Consider the following 19,648-nt stretch of genomic DNA (forward strand, 5'->3'; position numbering starts at 1 on the left):
CAGGGGTCATCTCAGGGCCTGTGTGTATGGAGCTCCCCTGGAATGGCCTCTATAGAACAATTAGCCTCCATTACGCTGCCATTTATGGACTTTACAATCTGGATCCAACTTATCTTTCCAGACTCTTTGTACTCTGCATCCCTTCATATGTTCTTGGTTTCTGCCAAATTGACCCATTAGCTGTTCCCTGATCTTGACATGCCAGTTCCAGTTTCCATTCCTAGGCTTTCCCCCTTGTCTGGAATGTACTCCCTCATTATCTCTGCCTGTTAAAGTCCTCCTCTTCCTTCAAGGCTCAGCGCATCCTCCTCATGAATCCTTACCTGATCCCCAGCCCAAAGTTCCCTCTCCCTCCTCAGATTTTCCTAGATTGCTTTGTCTGGCTCTTCCCCTTTCCCTATCGGATGTGATTTCTTCTCACAGCCATCCTTGCACATATATCGTCCATAGACTCTCCTAATAGATGGAAGGTTCTTGGGGGGCAGGGGACTGTCGTATCCCAAGTGCTTTGTGCCCACTCTGGAACACTGATCCCCCTTTATGCTAGTTTCTTCTTCCTGGTAATTATTTCCAGTTTATTTTCTCTATATTTTGTTTGTATGTAGCGGCTTGCATGTTGTCTCTCCTATCAGATTATGCACTCCTAGACGGCAGAGACCGAGTTTTTTTGATTTCCTTTTGGTTGTCGTTGTTTTTACATTCCTTTGTATCCCTAGTACTTAACATAGTGCCTTGTACATGCCAGGCACTTAATAAATGCCTGCTGAAGGGGCAGCTAGGTAGCCCAGTGGACAGAGAAACAGACTCAGAGATGGGAGGTCGAGGGTTCAAGTCTGGTCTTGGATATTTCCAAGCTGTATGGTGCTGAGCAAGTCATTTGACCCCAGTTGCCTAATCGTTACCACTCCTCTGCCTTGGAACTGATAGTTAGCATTGGTTCTAAGATGGAAGGTAAGGGTTAAAAATAAATAAATAAAGGCTTGCTGACTAAATCTTTTTATCTCCCCAGGCCTCAGTTTTTCCTCATTAGTAAAATGAGGAGTTTGGACTGGAAGGTTCCTTCTCTCTGTAAACCTACCATTCCTAAAAATTCCATGTTATAGTCTGAATAATAGGCATCCTCCATTCCACTTATTTTTTTCTGTGTGTGTCATTTGTCCAGATTCTATCCAGTGTATCTAATGACCTTAATGAAGTGAGTATTCTTTCCAGTAATGATCATCACAACTCCTCCACGCCTCCCCACCCTGCGTGACTCTTGTCTTTGTCCTTTCATACATTTTCCATCTATCCTGGGGTCTATCTGTCTGTCCTGGAGTCATTCTGGCCTTGTTTGTTTGCCAATGGGGCATGCCTCTCACTTTTTTGCATCATCTTTTTTTTCCAATTACACATTTCTCTGCTCACATCCATCATACACCACTTTTGTAATTCCTCCTTTGTAATGTGGTGGAGTTTGTTCATACCTGCTCGATGGACACCTTGGCATTGCTCGTTGGGTGACCTTCAATTTTTGCCTCCTCAGAGACTGTAGTAGTCTATGGCTGGTGGCCATACAACCATCTATAGAATCACAGTTTTTTAAACCCTTGTCTTCCATCTTAGAATCAATACTATATATCAGTTCCAAGGCAGAAGAACAGTAAAGGATAGGCAAATGGGTGTTAAGTGACTTTCTCAGGATCACACAGCTAGGAAGTGTCTAAGGTCACACCTGATCTCCCATCTCTAGGCTTGGCTCTTAGTCCACTGAGCCACTTAGCTACTCCCACAATGTTGGTGGTTTTATTTTTATTTTTATTTTTTAAAGAGAGAAACTCAAGGCCCTTAAAAGCATGGTCCAGTTTTCTCAATGGAAATCCAGTTCATTTTTTTTTTCCTGATCATTTCTGGATCCAGCCCATTGTCAGTTTGTAGGGTACCGATGGACAAGGTCTGTGATATATACATCTAATTGGAGGCAGTATAGTATGGTAGAAAGAATATTGGCTTAAAATCCTACTTCTGACATTAACTGCAAGATCTTGGATAAGTCTCTTAACCTCTCTAGGCTTCGGTTTCCCCATTGGTAAAATGAGTAATTTGGATTATAAGGTTCCTTCAGCATGTAAATCTACAATTATGTTATAGACTGGACAATGGGCATTCTTCATCATCTTATTTTTTTCTTTATGCATCATTTGGCCAAATTTTATTAATGGCTATCAGCACTTGATTAATTTTGTATAGTTGTTTTTGTTTTTCATTCATTTCAATTGTGCCTGACTCTTTATAATCCCATTTGGAGTTTTCTTGGCAAAGATACTGGTTTGATATTTCCTTCTCCTGTTTATGTTACAGATGAGGAAATTAAGGCAAACAGAGTCAAGTGACTTGCCCAAACTAGTGAGTATCTGGGGCTGGATTTGAATTCAGAGAGATGAGTCTTCCTGATTCCAAGCCCAGTACTCTATCCATTGAGCCACATAGCTGCCCCAGGAAAGTGTTTAATAAAGGCATTGATTTTAGCTCAATATGTTGATTTGCTACTGGGTTGCTAATGGTTTAAATGTCTCATCTTTCCTAGGTAACATATTTATATTGTCACCGAAACCTTCTAGACACAATGGCTTGATTTCTCCCAATTGTCCAGCAGTGGAAAGAGACCTAAACTAGGTACAAAAATACTCTGGTTCTAGCTTTGACCCAAACACTAACTGACCGACCTTGGTCAATTCTTTCCTTGCCAAATGAAAATTTGGGGTGGCTCCACCTAGTTGAAATCACTTGGGTTGGGGCCTCAGTTGTTCAGGGTTTTAATTTTATCCATTTACCTCTAGGCCACCCTATCTGGGGCCCTGTGGTTCCCTCTGGACTGATGAGAGCTTCTTTATCCAGGTGGTCACATTGTCTATCTTCCACTCCACCCGACCCACCCTTATTAACAGCTCTCTAAGGCTATGAACGAGTGAGTCATTTGTTTTTCTTACAGTTGGGTTGCTTTGAATCCATCCACATGATGGTAAATGACCTGATCCCCCCACCCCCAAAACAAATCACCGATTATGTGGGTGGCTCTATTCACACAGTCACTTAGGAATGGAGAGTGCTTGCTACCCATGGTAATAAGGCTTTGGAAAATCAATTCATACTAACCCAACTCATAAGAAACTCACTTATAAATCAGGATGCCAGCTTTTACTCATTCATCATGGGGGATGGACTAATAATAACTCATATTTATAAAATATTTTAATGTTTACAGAGCATTTCCCTCCCAGGGTGTTGGTGGTACAAATATTATTACTCCTATTTTATAGATGAGGAAACTGAGGCTCTGAGATGCTAAGTGACTAGTGAGGGGTGGAGGCAGAAATGAACCTGACACTGATCCATGGGTTCACCTTTATCCACACCACCCCTCTTCTTTTCTAGCAGATGCCATTTTCATGCCAGCCCCTTCTCACAGTCAAGGTAGTCAGAAAAGCAAATGAATCATTAGAACATTTGGAAGTGAGTATATACATTGGAGCAATGGTAATAGAATAGCTTTGTGGGATAGTTCATTCCATGAGACAGAGCTCTCGCTTAAATAAGTGACCAGAAAACAAAAGCCAGTCAATTCAATTTAATTCAGTTCAGTCATTTCAGCTCAATTCAGTTAATCGAACATTTATTAATTACCTTTATAGAGAGGTAGTTGGGTGGTTCCGTGGATAGAAAGCCAGGTCTAGAGATGGGAGATCCTGGATTCAAATCTGGCCTGAGATATCTCCCAATCTTGTGGCTCTGGACAAGTCACTTAACCCAAATTACCTAGCCCTTTCCAATCTTCTGCCTTGGAGTTGATACTTAGCACTGATTCTAAGACAGAAGGAAATGATTCTAAGACAGAAGGAAATGTTTTAAAAAATGCCTTTATGCAAGAATTGTGCTTGATTTGTCCCAAATAGATAGGCAACTGAGGGTCTGAAAATGAAAGGTGATAGTCCTTGCTCCCAAGGAGACTGGTCTAATGGTTCAAGACATGTAGAGAAAGGTTTGGCAGAAGGTAGAATGTGATAAGGGGCAGCTAGGTGACTCAGGAGATAAGAGTGCTGAACCTGGAATCAGGAAGACCTGAATTCAAAGCCAGTCTCAGACACTTAATAGCTATGTGACTCTAGAAAAGTCACTTCACCCTGTTTGCCTCAGTTTCCTCATCTGTAAAAATGAACTATAGCTTTGCCAAGAAAATCCCAAAGGGAGTCACAAAGAGACAGGTGTGAAGTGACTGAACCAACCAAGAGAATGTGATAAAGCCAAAGAAGAGATCCAAACCAAGTGCTCTAAGGAAATCTTAGGAGAAAGGGAAGACTTCAAGGAGAAGGAGGCCCTTGAGCTGGGTCTTAAAGAAAAAGGATTTCAACAGGTAGAAATATGGCAGCATGGGGCTCAGTCCTGAGGGATGACTTTCACATATGTAAGTCTTATAGTTGAGGAGACCGAGGCTTGCTTAGAGATCTTTGCCCAAGGTCACAAAGCTAACAAATAAAGGAATAAGAACTCAAGCTCGAGTCTTTTGTACGTCTGAAAACATCCTATAAATAGAAGATAGTTTAACACTGAGAAATTGTCGTTGGGCCCAAAGGATGGAGGGCATCCTATCCATTTCTTGCTCCAAAAGGGACTCATCTGCTTTAGATTCATTCAGTCAGTCTGCCTGGGGTCAATCCTGGGGAGAGCCTGGCCTCAAAAGAGAAGGAGGAGGCTCCCTTTTCTCACACACTTTGGCTTCTTTAATCCTCATCCCTGTAGTCCCGGGAAAAACTACTTCATGCTTAGGTTTTGGCTTCTGTCTGAGGGTTCCCCCAAAGGGGAGATTAGAAAAGTCTTCAATGTATGACAGGTATGGGACAAGTATTTATTTCTGGCCCCAAAAAGAAATGTTAAATGACACCAAAGACTTAGTGAACACTGATAAGACTTAATCAATCTAAATAAATGCATAAATGTTTAAAAATTGTTATAACATGCAATTGGTAATAAATAAATAATTTTTTAAGAAAAGATTTAACCAGTTAATAACTTTTAATTTAATAACAACTCTTCTGATCTACTGGGAAGTTCAGACTTAAACCATAACAGAATGATAAAGCAGTTTTCAGGATGGCTATATGGGTATTTTACCTCTGTTTCCCATTGTTCCTCCACCCCCCATTGATTATCTTCTGGCAAGCCAGGCCAGCATGGGAGCCCACCCTCTTGTGGGGGAGGTTCGTCTATTCCAGGAATGCTAGAGTAGTGACCAGGGATTTCTCCCCTTATTTTGACCAAAGGCCCCAAAGCCCCTGAACATTAAAAAAAAAATCATTACATTCCATCTTAGAATCAATACTGTGCATTGGTTCCAAGGCGGAAGAGTGGTAAGGGCTTGTCAAATGGGGTTAAGTGACTTGCCCAGGGTCACACAGTGAGGAAGTATCTGAGGCCAAATTTGAATCCAGGACCTCCTGTCTCTAGGTCTGGCTCTCAATGCACTGAGCCACCAGCTGATCTTATGATTTATTATTCTTACTCTGACTCCCAAAAATGGTTTTATTTCCATAACACTGAACTAGAGACACCTTAATATCATCCACACCATATTTAAGCAGTCATCTTTTGGGGCTGGATACTCCTACATCTTTTCCTAATTTTTAATTTAAAATTTAAAAAAAAATTAAAAAGATTTCCTAATCGTTTCCATTACCTGTTCATTTTTGTTAGCTTCATTTTCAGAGTACTGTGCATTTCAGGGTACTGTGTCCTCTGAGTCCTAGAACCACAGAATTTTAGAGCTAGGATGGCCTGATATGGCCTAATCTGAATTTTATAGATGAAAATGATGGCTAGAGAGAGACGTGACTTGTCACAGGTCATTCGTTGAGGTGGCAGATTTGGGGTGGAGGGACCATCCTGGTGGCTCCCTGGGCACAGATCACTTAGTTTCCCTGAGCCTCTGGAGGTTTTTGAGCAGGATATTAATGAACAAAAGATTATTTTAGGTAAAGACATTGAATTTGCTAGTGGCATCAAAAATGGAGTGGATGGAGGCAGACACCAGAGACAGGGAGGCTAGGATAAAAAGTCACTGAATTAAGGTGATGGCAGTGGGAATGGAGTGGAGGACAGATGCAAGAGAAGCTACAAGAGTAGGGTTCGTGACAACTGAATTGATTGGCTGGATATTGGGGAGGAAGGAGCAAGAGGACAAAGAATGCCTAAGCATCTGAGCTTGGATGTGATGGAGGAAAAGGCATAGAAATCTGGAAGGATATTGGCTTTGGGAATGAGCTTGGTCTTAAACATGTTCAGTTTGAGGCGACATTTGACTGGAGAGGTTAAGCAGGCAGCTGGAGATGTAAGACTGAAGTTTTGAGAGGGGAAGGAAATAGAAATTTGAGAAACATGTACATAAAGGAGATAGTGAAAACTCGGAATCCAAAAGTACTCATGGAAAGAGGAAGAGCATTGAGCTTTAAGAAATGTGCACATTGAGGGCAGCTGGGTGGTTCAGTGGATTGAGAGCCAGGTCTAGAGATGGGAGATCCTGGGTTCAAATCTGGCCTCAGACACTTCCTAGCTGGGTGATCCTGGGTAAATTATTTAACCTCAACTGCCTACTCCTATTGATTCTAAGATGGAAGGTAAGGCTTAAAAAAGAAAGAAAGAAAGAAATGTGCACATTCGAGAGTGGGATGAGGTAGGCTAAAGGGGATGAATGAAAAAAGGACAGAATGAGCAAGCTGGAAGGTCAGGAAAAGAAAATAAAACAGATCTATGTTGAGTCTTGAATTCTGAATAATCAACAGTCTTAAATAAGGTTGGGGATGAAGGTTGAGAAACGGCTATTGGGCAGGAGTCATACATTTTTGGCCATGACCACTGGGTGATTTTGAGCAAATGTGCGTATTTGTTATAAAGGTTTTCTTCTTCTTCTTCTTCTTTTTTTTTTTTCCTAATTTCTCTTTTAAATTAGGAGACTTGGGTAGGGAAGTGAGGAAAGGAGAAAATATTTAAAAAAAAGAAAAGGTCATTGAAGCATTTAAAAGAAAATATACATTAGAGAACAGAAGGGAGTTAGGAAAGGAACATAGATAAGCTGGAGAGCTTTGAAAGTATCATTTTATTTTATACCTTATAGAATTTATTATATACCTTAAAGAGGGGGAAGAAAAAAAAGCAAGCTGTATGTCATATATCTGCAGATTCATGCATCTTTGTTTCAGTTCTCTTCATCTTTTCTCAGCTTAACATGACAACAACATCAGACTTGAAGGGGAAAAGAAGTTTCCAAAAGACTTGTTCTGGGGAGATGGATGCTAGGGGCAGGTGGGACTTGGTGAGAGTAGGACTGGGATTATGGGTAGAGTATATAGAGCCTTGCTGTTGTTTAGTTGTTTCAGTTGTGTCTGAGCCCTTTTGGGGTTTTCTTTATGAGCCCATTTGGGGTTTCTTGGCAAAGATTCTGAAGTGGCTTGCTATTTCCTTCTCCAGCTCATTTTATAGGTGAGGAAACTGAGGCAAACAGGGTTAAGTGACTTGTCTAAGATCACTCAGCTAGTAAGTGTCTGAGACTGGATTTGAACTCAGGTCTTCCTGCCTCATTGAGTTACTTATAAGTCTCAAGTTTTTCTTTTCTTTTTTTTAAACCTTTACCTTCTGCCTTAGAATTATACTAAGTACAAGTTCCAAAGCAGAAGAGCAGTAAAGGCTAGGTAACTGGGGTTAAGTGACTTTCCCTGAGGCACACATTTAGGAAGAGGTCAAATTTGAACCCAGGACTTCCCCACTCCAGTTTTCTATCCACTGAGGCACCCAGCTGTCAAGTCTTTTTTCAACGTTTAGCTGATAGAGGCAGCTCCTCCCATTGGCTGATGCCTCCCCCACAAAAGCATAGAAGAATTTCAATTCAGTGCAATGTAATTCCATTCAGCTCATTTCACTTCCCTTCAGTTCAGTTGTATAACAGGCATCTATTATGTCTCAGGCACTGTGCTAAGTTAAGTAAAAGGACAGCTTCTTGTCTTCAAAGAGCCCACCTCATACTCGAAGCTTAGGGCTTTGGGGTGTGTGCTGGGACTTCTCACCCCTTGCAGAGAGAGCCTGACCTCCTCTGATGCCTTTACCCAACCTGCATGCTCTGGTGCCTAAAATTTCCACTGTTAAAAGTTACAGCTTCAAGTCCTGGACTCAAGTTCTTTTTGAACTGGGTTGTGGGGACCACTAGCTAATACAGTAGCAAGGTATAATTTACCTGACTAAATGAGATCATTTCTACTCCTTTTTACCTAGTAGAAAACAGGATGCTAAAGAAGGGTATAGCAGTAGAGTCAGGGTGAGTAGAGAAAAGATGAGAATTTGCAAAACCTTTTTAATATCCAACAAATTCCAGTTTTGGATAATATTCTGCTTATTAAGTTAATGTTCTGCTTAGTCAGAGAAATACATAATGACAAAAACTCATCCTGAATTCAGTCACACTTTTAAGTGATTTTGTATTTTGTATATTTTGTACCTCATAATAGCACCAGCATATGTTAGGAAAATATATGAGGCATACTGTTTAGTCTATAGAAACTATATTTATTTATGGATTTGGGTACAGACCCACGGACCCCTTGTAATAACTCTATGTGGTACATGTGTTGGGAGCAGTTGACCGGTCCAGGGGACGAGGCTGGGATTTGGCAGCCCTGTTGAGGCTCTTGGGCAGAAGGGGCAATGGGTACTGAGAAGGGGTGCAGAGAAGGGGTTTGGGTATGGGGGGAGTTGAATGGAAAGGGCGGACACAAAAGAAATCATGGTTTTATAGAGTTGGAAAGGGTCTTCCAGGTCCTTCAGCCTCCTCCTAACTTTTAGCAAGACTGCAGAGGCAACAAAGACAAATCTTATCTAGTTGCTATGGCCAGGAATCTCCACCTGTCTCCATATTTAAGAATGGGAAGTCTCAAGGCTTCCTTCCAAGGATCCAAAGTGTGATTTTCATGTAAAATGGTGACATTGGAGAGTAAGAAGTAGCCTCGTTAACCCAGGTCACTGTGTACATTCCAAAAAGGGCTCGTGGACCATCTGGGCTCTTCTTTTCCATAAATATGACTTAAAAATAGAATCGGAAAGTTAGGGCTAGAAGGGACCTTCAGAGTGATCTAATCTAACTCCTTCGCATTATGGGGAGGAAAGGAGGTGACTTGGCCTACTTCACATAGCTAGTTGGTGGCAGGACTGGAAATAGAACCCACGTCTTCTGAATCCCTGCCCTCCTTCCACTCCAGTGTCCTGTGTCTCATGGCACAGTTTCTTTCAGTTCTTGTGTATCTAAGATGAGCCATTTGAAGGGAAACTTAAGAAGTTCCTAGGACTTTTATTACCTCGAGGATAAAATACAAACTTCTCTCTTTGGCATTTCAAGCCTTTCACAGTTTTTTTCTGATCTCTCTCTCCAGGATGGCTGCACATTATATTCCTTCGTGGATTCTATATTTCTGACAAACTGGCCTACTCACTGTTCCCCATATGCAGTATTCAGTCTCCTCCAATCTGTAATTTTTTTCTAAGCCCTTTTCTTCCAACTTATAATCAATATTGGTTTTAAGACAGACTAGCCGTAAGGGCTAGGAAATGAGAGTTTAGGGACTTGCCCAGGGTCATACAGCTAGGAAGTGTCTGAGGTCACATTTGAACCTGGGACCTCCCCTCTGCAGGGCTGGCTCTCTATCCAGGCCATCAGCTACCCACCTCTTCTAAACTTTTGCTTAGGCTGTTCCTCATGCCAGGATGCACATCCTTCTCACCTCTACCTTGTGGAACCCTTAGTGATCTTTGAGTCTCATTTCAAGAGCCACTTTTTATGGATGCAAGAGGCCTATCCTGATGCCTATAGATGCTAATGCTCTCCTACTCTGCACATTCAGGAATTGCTTTGTGTACACTTTGGTTTTGCTTCTCTTGGTCCATAATGTTTACTACCAATAGATTATAAACTTGATGAGAAAAGGGATTGTTTCATTTTTGTCTTTGTATTTTGAGTGCCTAGCATAGTGTCTGGTAAATGTACAATAAATAATCAGTGAAGAAAGAGAGAGAGAGAGAGAGAGAGAGAGAGAGAGAGACAGAGACAGAGACAGAGACAGAGACAGAGACAGAGACAGAGACAGAGAGACAGACAGAGAGACAGACAGAGAGAAAGAAGGAGAGAAAGAGTGAGAAGGAAAGAGAGGGGGAGAAAGAAAGCAAGAAAGTAAACAAGAAAGAAAAAGAAAGAAAGAAAGGAAGGAAGAAAAAGGAAGAAAGAAAGAAAGAAGGGAGGGAAATGGAGTTCTATGCCTTGATAAAGACAATGAAATACCTTAAAAGCAGTGGGCTCTGAATCTGACCAGTGCCTTAGTATATTACTGAATTTACACACAAAGTTTTCACAACTCAATTGTTGTCATTGTTGTTTATTTGTTTCAGTTCAGTCTAACTCTTTGTTCCCATTTGAGTTTTTTTTTGTTTTATTTTGTTTTTGGCAAAGATACTGGAATGCTTTTCCATTTCCTTTTCCTAGTACATTTTATAGATGAGAAAAGAGGCAAACAGGAATAAATGGCTTTCCCAGGGTCACAGAGTTATTAAGTGTCTGAAGCCAGTTTGAATTCAGGAAAATGCTTCTTCCTGACTCCTGGCCCAGCACTCTATCCATTGCACCATCTAGCTGTCCCTTTAATAAATGCTTGCTTAGTGAATGAATGAATGAAAGAAATGAGGGAAATAGGGGTCTGTACTTTGATAAGGATAATGGAATTAAAAATTAAAAGCAATGGATTCTGAATCTGACCAGTGCTTTTGTGTATGAGTGGATTTAAGCACAAACTTTTCACAGCTGAATTTCTCCAATTTTGTTCTGTGACAGAATCAAGGCAAACATCTGCTGTTCCAGGAAAAGAAGCACTTGACTCTGGAGTCACCCTTCCAACCCTCCAACTAGTCTTTCCTATCAGGCTGTTTTGAACCAAGGGAAAGAGATCTGCATCCAGACTCAGGAAACTTGAGTTTGATCCATAAGTAATTCAGGGGCTTTTAATCATTTAATATTTCTGAGCCTCAGTTTTCTCATCTATAACGTTGGGTTAAAGTAATACTTTCTAAGGTCTTTGTGAAGAAAATGCTTTGTGAACCTTCAAACATGGTATAAACAAGAGTAACCTTAAAACATGGTAGAAACTCATGATCAGTCCCAGTTACATTTTAAAATGATCTGTTCTTTGGGGATCTCTATCTTCTCACCCTGCACCCCATCCCTTTAAAACCATCCCATTTTAGAGTTAAGAGGTCCCTTATAAGGGATCTTCCTAAAACCCAGAGAACTGGAGAGAATTGGCCAAAGTCACACAACAGAAATGAGCGAAGAATCCTTGTGTCCCTTTCACTAATTGCTGTATTGCCAAATCTTCCTGATTTGTGTTAGTTCCTTAGTTCCTTGATTTGGAGGGAAGGGGAAAGGAAGGAAGGATGAGTATGTTCATGAGCTTGGACAAATGACTTAACTTCTCTGGACCTCAGTTTCCTTACCTGTAAAATGAGAGAGTAGGTCCCTAAGCTCCCCATATGTGTGTGAAGGGAAACCATGGGATTTTAGTCTGAGCACTTATCTACTCCTGTCTGGGAGCTCTGAGGCTCAGCTCCTCTGGATAGGCACCTTAGGCCAACAGTGAGTGAGTGAGGATGAGCCAAAATGATGGCGGAGGCCTCCCCAGCAAGCAAGAGATAAGGGTGCTGCCGGAGCTCTCACCTCGGACAATCCAAACACGAGATAACCCCGGCTGCCAGGCTGCTCCCCAGCCAAGCCCAAACAAAACTCAGAGAAGCACCAAAAGGGGAGATAAGGCAGCTCCAAAAAAGATAAACTACCACTGCCCTAGCCTGCCCGTCATTCAGCAGGGACAGAGCCCCAGAAGGCAACCTCCTAACCATTATCAAAATGAGAAGGGAAAGTTCTGACAGCTGGTACCAAGGGAACAAGAATTTCCAGCCTCTTATTGTCTGGCGTTCCTTGGTAGGCGTTTCCTCGTTTGACTGTCTCCATAACTCCTTCCCCAAGAATTTCCCATCATTTCCTATGAAAACCTCCCATTCGGCACATCCTCTATTGACTTCTTGGACTCACCCCAGAGCACGATAGTGCCGGCAACCAAGGTGTGACTAGAGGGATGTCCCCCCTGCCCCTGGTAGCCCTACTAGCTTGCCATCATGTCGCCATTAGGAACTTCTTGGAAAGAAGACATTGAAAGCTGAAGTTAAAAAAACAGGTGTTACCTGGAAAGAGAGAGAACACATGAAATCTCTTATCAATGGTTCCTAGCTTGGTTCAAATTAGTTTACAGAGCCAGGTCATGTTGCCTGACAGAATACTAAGGGACTGAGATGTACTCATAGGAGTTCTAGAAAGGGACCTGGGGGGAATCATTGAATTAGATTCCCGCAAGTGGGAAAAAATCGAATCTATGAGTCAAAATCTCTGAACTCCACTCCTGACCCCCTATAAGACCCTGCAGAAGTCCCTTCACTCATCAATTTCTGTTTCCTCATCTGTAAAATGGGTACAGGGAGACTCACACTACTATACTTCATAGGGATGTCGTGAGGAAAGCACACTGTCAACCTTAAGGTGGTATAGAAATATGAGCTATTAATTATTGCAGAGGAAGAAAATGAGGCTCAGAGAAGGGAGGTAATTTACTCGTATTCACAGAGTTTTTGAGACAGGATCAAGCAGTTTTAATTAATTGATTAAATTTGTTATTTGTTAATTTAATTGTTATGTTAAATAGGGAGATATGGGGAGTTGGGTCAAATGGTGCTATCTAATGGCCTTATTGCACAAGAAGTGCATTTTCCAGAAGAGACTGAAAACCCTCCTCCAATCAATAAGCATTGATTGAGCTTCTATATGTACTGTAAGTTCAGTGGATGAAGCATTGGGGCTAAAGTCAGGAAGAACTGAATTTAAATCTGGCCACAGATACTAATTCTGTGGCCCCCAGAAAGTCTCTTAATCCTGTTGCCTCAGTTTCTGCAAATGTGAAGTTGGCGATAATAACAATGCCATATAAATGCTTATTTCCTCCTGCAATATGCTGGTATCTAAGGGAGGCAAATATCTCTGAGTGTTTTCTCCTTCTCTAACATATAGCATTAACTTCGGGGGTGCTGAGTTAATCTAATGAACCATTCTTCCTGAGTTCTTTCAGGTTAGGACCCGAAGTGACTTCAGAAGTCATCTAGTACAACTTTCCCCCATCCCCGCTCCCCAGAAATGTCTTCCTCAGAATTCGTTGGTTGTTGTCCTTTATACTCATAGAGGACCAAAATGATATCACTATGTTGGCAAAGTCAATGAACAGTGTGTCTGTCTGTGGTGGATCAGACCATGCAAGCTCAGAAGGTTCTAGCACAGGTTGGGCACAAATAATCCATGTGAACATTTGAGTTGGGGATGTTTAAAATGATAAAATGGTATAGATGGTGCTTTTAGATTCATAAGCATACTCAAGATTACACAGATATTAAGTAGCAGAGACAGGATTTGAACCCAGGTCCTCTGACTCCTGAACCTCCACCATTCCATGCTACCCCTTGCATAACCTTATTTCTGTCAACTCCAAAACCAGGTTCTTTTAACCATGCTATCAAATGATCAACTGTGGTGCAAAGGGAAGGGGCTGGGCTGGGTCCACTGCATTTATTTGTTTGTTTTTGACTGTGTGACTTTATGCCAGAAGTTTGGAGGTCTGTGAATAGATTTCAGGGATCCATGAACTTGAATGGGAAAACATTTTATCTTTACTTTTGCTAACCTCCCTTTGAGATTTAGTATTTCTTTCAATTTAAAAGTTGCATTATTCTGAGAAATGGCCCCTAGGCATCACCAGACTGTTAAAGCAGTTTGTGACACATACACAAAAAGATGAATAATTCTGGCTTTCTATTTAATTTAATTTTTCTTTCTATTACTAGATATTTTTATTCTATTTATTTTCCTATTACTGTTATGTTATTCTATTATCCTGTTATTTATTTATTATTCTATTATCATTTATTTTTATTCCATTTACTATTCTAACTTATTGTGTTTATTTTATTCTATTTACTATTCTAGTTTATTCTATTATGATTATTTATTTTTATTATATTTACTATTCTAATTTACTCTATTCTAACTATTTACTTTTCTTCTCTTTACTATTCTAACTTATTCTATTATTATTAAAATTTTATTCTGTTGTTATTCATTTTATTCTATTTGGTATTTTAACTTAATTTTATTATTATTTATTTTTGTACTATTTACTATTCTAACTTATTCTATTTGTGATTCTAACTTACTTTATGATTTTTATTCTATGTATTTTTCTATTATTTTTATTCTAATTTATTTTATTACTTATTTATATTATTAATTTTAATTCTAACTTATTCTATTTATTATTATTATTATTATTATTTTAATTTTAAACCCTTAACTTCTGTGTATTGACTTATAGGTGGAAGATTGGTAAGGATAAGCAATGGGGGTCAAGTGACTTGCCCAGGGTCACACAGCTGGGAAGTGTCTGAGGCTGGGTTTGAACCTAGGACCTCCCATCTCTAGGCCTGGCTCTCAATCCACTGAGCTACCCAGCTGCCCCCTATTCTATTTATTATTTGAATTTATCCTTACTATTATTTCTATTCTTCTTGTTTCTTATTTATGTTTTTCTATCCAATATTTTGCAATTTTCATATGACATTAGTTGTGCTGTTGACCCACCGAGTAAATGAGTGAGTGTTGTAATAGGTATAGGATAGAAAAGGATAGAAAAGGAAATGCAATTGCCCAATGTCACGACCAGCTAAATAACAGAGTGGAAACCAGAAGCCAATATTCCTGACTTATAGCCCAGCATGCTCCCTTCTATTTTATGTTCTACTTCATACCAGCTTTGCCACTTAATTGCCCAAGTGACTTTGGGCAAGTCCTTTACTAATCTGAGCCTCTGTTTCTTTCTCTGTATAATGGGAACATTGGCTCTACTCTCCCTTCTAACTCTAATGCCCAGGTACTGTGAGTCATGCTCTTTATGGATTGTCCCGTTGTTATAGAAATATTTCTGTGCAATTTGGTGGTGAAGATGATGAAGTCAAGTCTTTGCTGGTGAATGGTCTGCTCAGCTTTACTGTTTCCTGTGGGGTTGGGGTTTTTAGATGCCTATGTAATTCAAACTTGCTGTTCTCCTTTCCTGGTGGGATGGTGCTCCTGGACTTTTACTGCCTGATTGTGGTTTGGTTTATGTTTGTTTGTTTATTTCACTGTTCTCAAAGCCCTAGAGACTTGTTTCACAATTGTTTTGAGGTTGTTTTGCTTTCCTGACAACTGCCCTTCAGTGCTATTACCGCCCCCCCCCCCCCCCCCCCCCCACCGAATGAAGGCTGTTGTTTCTTTTTAAAACATCTCAAGACTCCCAGTCGATTTTTTGAATTTGGACTAACCTTCATAGCCTGATATTCATGAGTTTCCCCCTTCCTTACCACCCCCCCCCCATTCTAAATAGGGTCAGCTGTGTGAGGATGGACTTATGAAGCTTGGATTTGGAGCCTCACTCCTCATCCTTTCAGTTCCTTCTCTATAGTCCCCAATCCATTCCACTTATTCAGGATCCCTCACTAAATGTCTCCCAGACATTGTGCCTGATAGTTTCTCTCTATTCCAGCTAACAGTAACTTCCATTTCTATAGTGATTTATAGTTTGCAAAGGACTTCCCTAAAAACAATTCAGTGAGGTAGGGCAGGCAAGTATCATCCCTATTTTATAGGAAACATACCCAAGGCTCAATAGAATCAAGACTCAAACCCACATTTCTTGACTCTGAGTCCAGCATGCTCTTGCTCAGCTGCTTCTCTGGATCATGCCCTATCTCTACCCACTCTTCCCCATGTACCAGAGATTTCCTTGTCCTAGCCCCATCCCTGCAAATAATTTTGCTTTTATTATTATTATTATCATTATTATTATCATTATCATTATTATTATTATTATTATTATTATTTTACCTTTGAAATCACAGGTGAAGTCCTTGGTCTCACTCTTATCACTAGCCTCATCATCATCATTAGTATTCATCTGGACTTATGATTTCAGAGTCTACCCTCCCAACTCAAGTTGGAAAGTTAGGTCCTCTGAAGTCAACTGCCTCAGGCTCAGGGTACTTCCAGATCAACACTCCTAAAACTATAGCTCAAGATAATTTCTTTTTCCTTTTTTTTAAAACCCTTACCTTGAGTCTTAGAATCAATACTGTGTATTAGTTCCAAGGAATTAGAGGATCATTTCATTGAGATAGGAAACTCCCTCTATCAATGTAGATTGACAACAGCTTGGCAACTCATGAGCTTAGAATTACCTTGTGCACAAGAGGTTAAGTGACTTCCTGAAGATTATTTAGACAGAATGTATCAGAAGTGAGACTTGAAAGGTCTTCTTTACTCCTACTCTTGCTCTCTATCCATAACATTATCCCCTGCTTCCACCACTGTCATCACTATTACCACTATCACCAATCCTCCTTCTTACCACCTTCACTATCACCACCATCATCACTCCTTCTTACCACCATCATCATCATTACCATCAGCACCACCATCACCATCACCACCACTACTGTTGGACTCTCCTACAACCCAGTGTGTGTGTACCCGCAATCATTTGGACTTATTATAACATCCCTGGTGTCCTCCATTACCTATATTTTCTACACTACCATCATCATCGCTACCATCACCACCAACATCACCACCATCATCAACATCACCACCATCATTATCACCACCACCATCACCGACATTATCATCATCACCACTATCATTATCATCACCATCACCACCATCACCATCATCACTACCATCATTACCACCATCACCACAGTTATCATCATCACTACCATCATTACCACCATCACCACCATTATCATCATCACCATCATCATTATGATCACCATCACCACCACCATCATCATAATCATCATGTTTGTTGAAATGAATCAAAGAGACTTATAGAACTATGAGAGCTTGACAGCTCCTTAGAGATAATCAAGCCTAACTCCTTATTTTCTAGAGGAGAAAACTGAGGTCTAATCTATCAAATATTTATGAAGTTCTGCTACTTTGTCATAGATACTGCTGGGGATGTGAATACAAAAGTGATCCAAGCCCTACCTTTAAGGAGCTTACATTCTAGTCAGGGAATATAATATGCCTAGAAAAGGTAAGATGCTTCCCTAAGGATATATTATCTGGAATCTGTATATTGCTGGATAGCAATAGCAAAAAGCAAAAAATGATAGCAATAGCAAAGAAGGAAGGAAAGCATTTATAAAGCACCTCGTATGTGCCAAGCCCTATGTTTAGTGCTTCTCAAATATTGCAATTTGATCCTCACAAAAACCTTGGGAGGCAGGTACTACTGTCATTCCAAATTGAAACAGGCAGTGTTTATGTCATTTTCCCAGGGTCACACAGCTAGTATCTAATTCATATTTGAACTCATATCTTCCTGATTTCAGGACCACTTGGCTACCTAATGGTCAGCTGATAATGGGTTAATGCATGGACATAAGCCAATCCCTATTACTGTACTAGGCAGCCAGGTAATAACATTCCATTCAAATGCATACTTCCCCAGAAAAACCTTTGAATTAATAGCACAACCATGTCCATTTGTGCCAGTACATTCCCTTCTCTAACACTTATTTGCAGCCTGTGAGACTCATATAAATCCAAGCTTCCGGCCTGCCTCGGGTTTAGGGCCAAGTTTTGGCTTGAATATGCCTGCTGCCTCTAAATCCAGCCAGGGCCAATTCTAAAGGCCAATCAGGATGATGCCTATGGTTTAAGCTTTAGAGGTGTGAAGGGGATGGACAACCCTTCCAGAAACACTGAGAGGGTTGGATTAGTGGATGCCAAAACAGACCTAAATGAGTCCATAATATCCCTGCTCCTTCCATTTTTAAAAATCCCTCCTTTTGGTGACTCTTCTCCCTTTTTAGGGCTTTATTTTGACTTGATCTCCCCAGTGTATAAATCTTGGGTATTCAGGTGAGATGAGAATGGTACATGACTGGTGCCATTTGTCTCCAGCCCATACCGCTTAGGAAAATCTCTAGAATCAGAAATAATATTAAGTATTTTGGGATGCTTTGTGAAAATGTCGAATTTTTCTTTGTTCTTTTGTTTTCAAAGGTTTGTCACTTCAATTTTGCTTTTCATTTTTTATGTTTTCTAGATTCAAGTGGCTTTCTCAATGGTTTCTTTCATGGGATGCCTTATTTAAAGTGACAGTGTTTACTTTTTTTGATCCTGTTCAATGAACACAACAAACAGCTGCTCACCAACTGGTTCTTTAAAAGTTCTCCATCATCTTTATTCAAAAGACCTTAAATGACCAAGCCTTCTAATTGAGAACTGATGAAGTAGACAAAAGAGAATCCTAAATGCTATTAATTTGAGCCTACTCTCAGGATTGGGATGACTTTATTTTTTATTTTTTAAAAAACCCTTACCTTGTGTCTTAGAGTTAATACTAAATATGGGTTCCAAAGCAGAAGAGCAGTAAGGGCTAGGCAATGGAGGTTAAGTGACTTGCCTAGGGTCACATATCTAGGAAATATCTAAGGGCAGATTTGATCCAGGACCTTCTGTCCCTAGGCCTGGCTCTCAATCCTCTGAGCTCAAACCCCTCACCCCATTGTGGACTCCTAGGTCCTATAGCTAGTGGTCCTTTCATTTTTCTTTTTAATCTAGTAAATGGAGGGGCTGTCCTTTCTCATATGAATGACATTCAAAATATTTTGGGATGCTTTTTTTTGGCCAAAGTAAATTTTTCTGCAAGCTCCCCCAGGATAACTCATTTCAAAAGTCTGTCCAGCACAGCAGCACTTAATAAGCGCGTACTATAATGCCAGGTGCTATGCTTAGCCCTGGGGATGCAGAGAAAGGCAAAAGCCATGGTGCCTGCCCTCTAGGAGCTCACAACCAATGGGGGCAGCAGCATTTGTGTTCATTCAAAATGTATACATGAAGTAAATTGGAGGTAGTCTCAGAGGGAAGGTAATAGCAATGGAGAGAAAGGGAAATGAAGGTGGGATTAGAGCTGTTTCTTGAAGGAAGCCAGGAAAGCCTGGCCATAGAGGTGAGGATGGAGAACATGCCAGGCATGGGGGACAGCTAGTGAAAAAGCACAGGGTATAGAAATGGAGCGTCCTGTTTAAGGTCCAGAAAAAAGGCAGGTGTTGCTGGATCATAAAGTAATTGGAAGGGAATAAAATGTAGGAAGGCTGGAAAGGTTGGAAGAGAGAAGAGAGAAGGCTGCTATGGGATTTAAGTATCAATAAGAGGATTATATTTGATTCTGGAGCTAGTAGGGAACCATTGGGATTTATTGAATAAGAGGGTGATATGGTCCGACCTTCACTTTAGGAAAATCACTTTGGAGAATGGATCGGAGTTGAAGGAGAATTGGAGATTGGAGAGAGGAGGACATTCTGTTCAACAGTCCAAGAATGAGGTGATAGAACCTATGCTCAAGTGGCGGCTGTGTGAGTGGAGGAAAGGGACAATATACATGAGATATTG

This window comes from Gracilinanus agilis, chromosome 3, assembly GCF_016433145.1.
Source record: "Gracilinanus agilis isolate LMUSP501 chromosome 3, AgileGrace, whole genome shotgun sequence".
NCBI classification, from domain to species: domain Eukaryota; kingdom Metazoa; phylum Chordata; class Mammalia; order Didelphimorphia; family Didelphidae; genus Gracilinanus; species Gracilinanus agilis.